This window comes from Mus musculus, chromosome 12 (assembly GCF_000001635.26).
Source record: "Mus musculus strain C57BL/6J chromosome 12, GRCm38.p6 C57BL/6J".
Taxonomy (NCBI): Eukaryota; Metazoa; Chordata; class Mammalia; order Rodentia; family Muridae; genus Mus; species Mus musculus.
This window is the reverse complement of record NC_000078.6, coordinates 60,538,801-60,548,138: the sequence shown is the minus strand read 5'-3', so window position 1 is coordinate 60,548,138 and position 9,338 is coordinate 60,538,801. Positions and strand designations below refer to the sequence as shown.

At 34.9% G+C, this 9,338-nt stretch overlaps 1 pseudogene; it reads left to right on the top strand.

Moving 5' to 3' along the window:
* Positions 241-586, top strand: Gm6068 (predicted gene 6068; annotated as a pseudogene).

Below are 9,338 nucleotides of genomic sequence, written 5' to 3'. Positions count from 1 at the left end.
TTGGATGTAAGGTTTCTAAGGTTGTGGAGGCATAATGGCCCTGGTCAGAGGTCTATCTACAGAGAGAAATTTGAGGATGAGGACTTCATTTTGAAGCATACACGTCCTGGCAGGTTTCCAATGGCAAGTGCTGGACCAAACACAAATTGTCCGTAGTCTCTCTCTCTCTCTCTCTCTCTCTCTCTCTCTCTCTCTCTCTCTCTCTTTCTTTCTTTCTTTCTTTCTTTCTTTCTTTCTTACTTTTATCTGCACTGCCAAGACTGAGTGGCTGGATGGCAAGCATGTGGTCTTTGGCAAAAAGAAAGGAAGCATGCCCATTGTAGAAGGTATGAAGTGTTTTTGGTCCAGGAATGGCAAGACCAGCAAGAAGATCACTATTTCCGATTGTGCACAACTTTAATTCTTTTGAGTTGCTGGCATCTTACCCACCAGACCATTCCTTCTGTAGTTCAGGAGAGTACTCCCATCCCATCTGCTCTCAAAACCTGTAATCTCTGCTCTCACTGAAGTTGCATATTTTCCTCCTTTCCCTTCAAGTGTAACTGTATTGCAGAGTTAAGTTTATAAATAAGACTAAATAAGATCTATGAGAGGGAGAGAGAGAGAGAGAGAGAGAGAGAGAGAGAGAGAGAGAGAGAGAGAGAGAGAGAGAGAGAGAGAGAGATATTATATCTGGATGGGTTTTCTGTTGCATTTCCAACCAACTAATATATCTTGGGAAGCCTGGATGCTCTAGGAAAGCCACAAATAGAAGGGTATCCCTCAGGTCCACTGTAGTCTCTGCTTTCATGAAGACATTAAATATGTGCTGATGTGGTATCAGCATTGGAGTCATTTTCATCATCACTAATATTCCAGAAGTAGAATATTAAAAACAAGTAAATGCAATCCATCATATTAAAAGTTAAGGAAGAATACAGTCTCAAAAAAAAAAAACAAAAATAAATAAATAAATAAATAAATAAGGAAGAAAAGTTATTTAATTATTTGATGGTATGAATTAACATAGTTGACAAATGAATTTGATAGTCATTCTGTTAAAGAAAATAAGCCCGATAAAAGAATAACATATGTTGTTGTTCATGTTTAAAAAAACAAAAAGTGTTTCTATAGAAGTATACTTCTTTGCTCAGTATTTTAATATTCAAAATGAACCCTAATTCATGAGTGAATTTTTCAGATGTTTATGAACTTCAGACTACTCTGTAATTTTAATAAACTGCCAAAATGATAAATGTGTTTTAATAGCATAAATCAAAAAAAAGAAAGAAAGCTTAATCTATATATATTAAAGAAAGATGATTTTGCTGTTTCTAAAAGCAGGCAATTAACAAATGAGCATATAGACCATAAGTTCAGTGTTTTTAAACCGAGGAGAGTAATGTTCTGAAGGCATCATCAATCCAAACTGTTCTCTAATCAATGACTTTCCCACAAAGTCTCCCTATTGAAAAAGGGAGATATTAATGCTTGTGTCATATTTTACATTACTTTGATATATATGATTAAATTAAATAAGTAATATGTATATGAACATGTGTATGAATACACACATAAACACATATATATTTTATATATTTGTATCTGTTTCCTTCTGTTGTAATAGTTACAAGGAGTGTTTTGAATCCATGAGTGATTTCATTATTTAACCCAACTTATAATAATATTACAAGTTACTGTTCATTTGATTACAAGTTAAATTCGTCTGATTTTTAAATTAAAATTTTAAATTAAATTGTTTTTTAAGACTTATAAATAAGATATAAACAACACTAAAAGGAATCAGTAGAATAACTCTGTGTGTTTGTGTGTGTGTGTGTGTGTGTGTGTGTGTGTGTGCGCGTGTGCGCGCGTGTGTGTGTAGCAATATTTAAAGCATAGGTTTTAAATGTGAGGAGGAGTTGCAGTGATGAGTGGGAGACATGGAAATTATTTGCTAACAATTAATTTATTTGTATTTTATGTGTAGGAATGTTTTATCTGCATGCATAAAAGTACACTGTGAGTGTGCCTGCTATCCACAGAGCCTATATAAAGATGCTGGATTCCCCGGGACCAAAATTACAGATATTTGTAAGCCCTATATAGGTTATGGAACCTGAACCCATTTCTTCTGCAAGACTAGCTAGTGTTCTTAACCGTGGAGCCATTACAACAACTTCCAAATGATTGATTTTTAAGGCAAATATCCATTTATGATTCTTATAAAAACAGTTTAAGGGAGAGTGGGGCATTAAGATCAAATGGGTACAGAAGGAACATGGGTAATACCTTAATGGGTATTAGGCAACATGGAAGAGTTCTAGAGATGGGTAATGTCCATGGTTACACAACGTGAATGTCGTTATGCAAAACAGATAAAATGGTAATTTTCTAGTTTGTATATAATATCATAATGTTTAGAAAGTCTGGAACCATTTTTATGGCTTATGTCCCTTACTGGATGATATGAGATGGAAGTCAACAAAGAGCAACTGAGCTGAAGCTCAGAGGAAAAGAAATGATTCACAGGCAGCAGTTCTCACAGTTAAATCTATGTCCTTTCTTCCACTTTACAGAACCATTTCAAATACTTTCTCCAGACCCATCACTTCTCATTTTATGCTTATTTCATCACACCTTGTTAGATTACTGCAAATGTTTATACACTTACAAGTTACATGATAAACTTGATTTCATATTCAATTATAACATTTCTGAAATTGAAATTCCCAGGACATTCCCTCTTCTGTGATCTTACAAAATCAATTTTCACATCATAATGAAGCAAAAGATTTATTTTGCATTTATTTGTATTATTATAAACAGGCCGAGACACTTCTGAATTTCCATTACTGCAGATTTAAGTCAATGCAGAATAGAGAATTGAATCAAAGTATTTTCTTTATTAATCCACTTGCCAATTTTTCTTATTCATTTTTAATTATATAAGATACTTTATTTCTTGTACTCAATACCAATCAGAAGGTTGTTTATAAAATTTGATAATAATTTACTTTGGACCTAATTTTGTTTGCAGCCTAAATGCAACAATATAGGAAAATAGAAATGCAATTCCTGGGATTACATACTATCTCTTAGGAATTTTTTTCACTAACTTCTTTCTAAACTTGATAATAAATAAGATAACACATTTTCCTGATTTGCATGAGCAGTTGAATGGCTTCTTTTAAAAAGTATGTTTTATTTTAGGAATTTTAGTTCTCTTCACTTCTGAGTTTGTGATGAAAATATTCACTTTCATGTTAATCTTCCTCAGTGCATTTATTAATTTAGCTCATTTATTCAGTTGCAGCGCTAATGTGGTCGTTAGATAACAAATGAAAAAATGTTCCTGCTATGAAGAATAAGACTTTGTTGAATTGAATCACAACCTTCTTTGTTCACTCATGCCTAACTCTATATTATGGAGTTGCTGTTGAAGGAAGTGGGGAAAAGATGGGGGCCTGGTATGAGTCTTGCACTGAGGGTAACTGATGATAACTGCCATGGCTGATGGGGAATGGTTTAAACACTTTTAACAAAAAGGAGATACTTATTTCCAAGAAAATGCATAAATGGCTATAAAAGAATATAATTAAATCTTGAAGTGCATCTCAATTTTTTTTTAATTTAATAATAAGAACTGTTTCCTCAAAAGACATACTTAGTTTTGGCCACACTGCAGTTAGTTTACATATGTTAAATAAGAAAAAATAAGGTCTTGTGGGGCCATGAAAGGCAGCCTATTTTGGTTGAATGAGCTTGCTCCAGCAGCCCAGTAGAAAACTCTACAAGTGACAGAACAGTGAGCCAGATTCCCAGAGACAGATGCCAGACACCACAGCGCCTCCAACTCCATAATTCTGTGACTATAAGTCAGGCAATGTCCTAAGCTCCTAGCATTCTGGCTAGACTCCACCCTCCACAGTTACCTGACTATAGCCAGGTATACTTCTCCCCATAGTTAACTGGCAACAGCAAGATAGCCCAGCCCACTATAAAAGGGGCTGCTTGGGACCTCCTCTCTCTCTTAAGCTCTCACCTTTCTTACTCTCATCTCTAGACCTCCTTCTCTCTCTTTCTCTCTCCCTCCCACCCCCCAAGGCCATGGTCGGCCTCTCTCTTTCTACCATCTCTCTCATTGCCTTTCTACAATAAAGCTCTAAAACCATAGACTGTCTCTGCTCATCATGTTCAAGCAAGGCCCACCATGCTTGAACAATGGAATAGGTTTTCCCCTAACAAGCTACATCTAACCTCCCACTGGAAGGCATTCCTGCATTCCATCCACGGACTGGATCAAAGACTCTTGCCTGGGTGGGAACCACCCAGCCACCCAGGGGCCCCTCTCTTCCCTCTCCTCCGTTCAGCCCTGGGGCTGACCGAGTCCCCAGCCCCACCCCCTGACACAGCCCCCATTTTGTTCTCAGCTCTTGCTCAGTAGCCAGCAGTGTTTGGGATCCCCAAGACTGAGAACCTGTTACCTAGGACTGCCCTTTGTACACCCCTCAGCAAGCTGGGATTCCATGGTTTCCCACAGCGGGACACCCACCAGGGGCCAAGTGGAAAGCATGCAGCAGTCTTCAGCATCCGCCTGCCCAGATCACCGGAACTCTGGCAGGATGCAGGTTTTCTCCCACTCCCTTTATTCCCCTGGTGCCCACTGCCCCATAAGGTCTCAAATTCTTAATTCACAAACTCTGGAGCTTTATTTGTTATGCTAGACACATCCAGCTTCCAAGATTCCATATTTTAAATATTGAGACAAGGGCTTTCCTCCCCAATGAATGTTAGAATTTTTCCAGCAGTGCCCCAACAATCATTTGACTATTTGTGTGTGTGTGTGTGTGTGTGTGTGTGTGTGTGTGTGTGTGTGTGCGTGCACACACACAGGTGCACCTGTGCATGGGTACCATATCATGTGTCCACACATGTCTAACAGTGAACAAACCCCTGAGAATGTATTTGGAGTCCCAAAGTCAATGTCAGTTGTCGTCTTCTGGTCCTTTCTACAAGAAATTTCACTTTATATAAACTGGATGAACTGCAAACCAAAGGAAGATTCATAGGTTTATTCCTACTTAGGTTCAATTCCTATGACTGAAGGAGGTCAAAAGAGGAAAGAAATCAATCAAATCTAGGTTAGGCATATTCTGGACGAGAGCATCTTTTTCTATGGCAATCTTAATTTTTTTTCTCCAAATATGTATTTAAATATCCCTTATACAACCTTAAAGGTTTGGGTGTATGGTTTTTTGTTGTCATTGTCTCAGCAATACATTTGGTAAAATATATAGAGATACATAAACACAATATTGTATATATAGTATATATACTAACTGTACACACATTTAATATAATAGAATAAACTACACATACAATACATAATTTATATGCTATAGTATTTATACATGATTTATATGTGTGTGCATGTATAAAACTTTCATCAAATTTATTATTATAACAAATATATATATATAAAATTAAAGCTCATGAAAGATGCTTTATAGGTAAAATACCTGCCCCACAAGAATGAGGATGAAATTCTGGATCATAACAACTCTATGACAGCCAGGTGTGGCTGTGCTTGCCTATAACCCCAGTGCTAAAGGACAAAGACATACTGTGTTAAGTGAAATAAAGCACAGAACACTTGCTTAACATGTAGGAAGTCAACCCCAGAACCAAAGGAGGAATAAAAAGGAAAGAAATTAATGAAATCTAATTTGTCCATATTTTGCACCAGTTCATATTTTGTATGGAAATTTTAGTGTTTTTTTTTTCTCAAAATATTCATTTAAATGCACATGATATAATTTTAAAGATTTGGATATTTGGTTTACTTTTGGTTTTTGTTTTGGGAGGTTTTCTTGTTTGTTATTTTTGGGGTTTTGTGTTTGTTTGTTTGGTTGGTTGGTTGGTTTTTTTGCGTTATCTTGTTTTGGTTTGGTTTGGTTTGGTTTTTTTTTTTTTGGTTTATGTTTGATTTTTTTTTTTTTTTTACAGTTTTTCTCTTTAGCCCTAGCTGTCCTGGAACTTGGTCTATAGACAACGCTTGCCTGGAACTCAAAGATCTTCCTATCTCTAGATTAGTAACTTGACACAACTTGTGTCATCAATTTCAATTAAACATTGATTATTATTAAATATAGTGATATTTAATAATATTATTGCAAAATGAGTTCTAGGACAAAATGCAAAATGAGTTCTACAAAATGAGTTCCAGGACAGCCAGGGTTACACAAAGAAACCCTGTCTCGAAAACAAACAAACAAACAAAAATGATAGTACGATTGAAACAGAATAAATTGTGTGCTTTAAATATCTGAACCTCTTTTGCATATTCTGAACAAGGAACAAGGAATCTCTTAGATATATTCTGAATAACCCTATCAGGTATGGTAGAGAAGAGACCATTTGGAACAGAATGATTAAATACCACTTCAAAATTCAAGTAGTAAAATAACCTGGCACCAAAAATGGCAGTTTAATAGTGACATCAATAATGGTACACTTTTATATATAAATTTGCTTTGTATTTAATACATATCTAAAAATAAGACAAATAGTTAAAAACAAGCCTTCAAAAATTTGACATCATGTAGGATTCCAATATAAAACACATTAAAATATAAAACACAATACTGACATTCAAATGTATGGAAATTTTACTGACAAAATGTGCCACACAACTGCAAATTTACATCACAAGCTAGAGAATGGTTGTTCTCAAAGTTATAGCTGTCACAAAACCTGGTTTTAAACTATGTGGACCTCACATGAGTCAATGTTAGATGAGATACGTGATCATTTAAATGTAAAAGTTTAGAAGGATTCATATGCTGAGAATTCAGTGTGGATGATCCATAAAGTACTTAAATTATAAGGCATATTGACTAAAAATAGCATATTGCATTTTTATATTATTCAACTTTGTTTCAAATTAAATGTCTGTTAATATGTTACAGCACATTGAAGAGCAAGTGAACCAGGAGTAGCTCAAGTACTGAAAGTGAAAATTAATTCAATAATGAAAACTGCATATTCATGTTTAAAAGCTTTGGCTTGTGTATATTTTTGAGGTATACTTTTTAAATTTGTTTCTCTATTTATATATTTTTCCAGTTCATTGTTTTGTTTTGGTTTGGAATATTTTGTTTTGGTTATTATTTTTTTTTATTTTTTGAGATTAAGTTGCATATATCACAGACTGGTCTCCAACTCATTATGTGATTAATGATTTCCTTGAACTCTTTTTCCCCCTCTATGTAGCTGAGAATGATAATCCCCTTTGCAGCCTCATGCTCTTTATGTCTCCCCCTCCCCGGTGTAATGTGATAACAGTTGTGCGTAGACTTGGATGTTTCAGGGCATCAAAACCGGGGTTTCAGGAATATTAGGCAAGCACTGTCTCAGCTGACATGCATTCTCATTCTTCAGGGTTTAGCTTTCCCAGGACTCATATTTAACACATTTTCGCTGAAGAGAAAATATGAAGCAATAGTCCCCAGTCAGATATATAACTTTCAATAGGCTAAACTCCAATAAAACGTAAACTTTGAAATTATATGATTTTTGTTTTTCATCAAAACAAAAGAAACTCCTAATATCAAAGATTTTTATAAAGTAACAATAAATTAAAGACAAGATGTGAATAATTTCTTACAGAAAAGTTGAACATTTTTAAAATTGTCACTGAAAACTGATCCATATTATTTATGTAATAACTCATACATCTAATTTAGAAAGAGAAAAAAGTCATTATGTAGACATTTCAAACAGGTTGTACTAATTACTGATAAACATCCAGAAATGCCAATCCAATATTGAAAGAAAGGAAAACTAAGCTATCACAACCGCGTTTTAACCTGGCTAATTAGCAATATTCTTGATAAATGATAGCAATATTTATATGATGTACACACTAAATATGTTAAATGTATTTTCTAACTTGTATCTGGTGAGAAAGAAAATAAATACATCATTTCTCATTAAATGTTACACTCAGAAATTAATAACCAAAAGTACGTAAGTGTTCACAATGAATTTATGGCCCACCAGTAGAGGAGTTCTAGGCAGGCATCTGTATCAGGAGCTGATGCAGTGTCCATGGAGGAGTGCTGCTTACTGGATTGCTTCCCCTGGCTTGCTCAGTCACTTTTCTTATAGAGACCACGTTCACCTCCCTAGAGAAGGCAGACTGAGCCCTCTCAAATCAAATAGTATTTAAGAAAATCCCCCACAGACCTAACCCAGTCTATCTGACAGAAGCAGTTCCTCGGCTGAAGTTCCCTCTTCATGAATAACCTTAGTTGGTTTGTATCAAGTTGACAAAGATTAACCATTATATACTATTAACCAATTATATACTACTTAAATCTTCTAAATTATACGTAAATCAATTAAGCATATATGCTTAATGAAGTGCTCATATTCTACTAAATAACATAGGATCGGTGAATGTAGTTTGAGGGCAGAAGATATGAATGAAAATACAACTTTATCTTGAATTATGTACAATGAATAGAATGATCATTTGCAATAAAGATACATTGATATTTTCTATTCCCCTAAATCTATTTCTTATTTAAATTATAGTCATTTTCCTTGCTCATGCAATACTTCCCTCTGCATTTGTGACTATAGTGTCTTTGTGAGCAGCCTTTGCTTATGTACTTTTAGTACTGCAAAGGAATTATCCTACACTGTGCTGACTGCACAAATGTACTCAAGAACTCTTAAACCTCTTCAAAATAGAACTCAAATAACTTTTTTTTGCATTTCAGGTCACGGTCTGTATGCTGTAGGTGCAAATATATTGTTTGCTACCTTCCTATAGATTTTCTGAATTTAGAAGATAGACTTTGATTATCATGCCATGTATGGTTAATTGATAATTATCTGGCTATATGTTAGCTTTTACGTTCATTAAGTTTCGTTGATGAAAATTACTCACAAACACCCAGATTTGATTATCAATCCTCTTATATATACATCAAATATCTTCTCATAGACTTCAGAATTTCCAGATAGTCTTTCAATATGATCTCTTATCAACTCATGGTACAGCTAGTCCTCCTCTAATGGCCATCTACCTGAGAAACAATTCCACATAAAATTTAGAGGGGTATATTAGGTTTCAGAGGAAGGGTAGCTGGGATAGGTAGATGGAGGAAAGGGAGCAAGGTAGGAAGTGGGGAAATGATGTAATAAAAAATTAAAATATAAAATGTTCTCATGTGGAAGATTATATAACTCAGTGGCAATTCCATCCTCCTACACTTGGCCACGGACTTCACCTAACAACTCCTTTTGAAGAAAATGTTGAAATCTGCATCAAAAGCTAGCCAATCTCA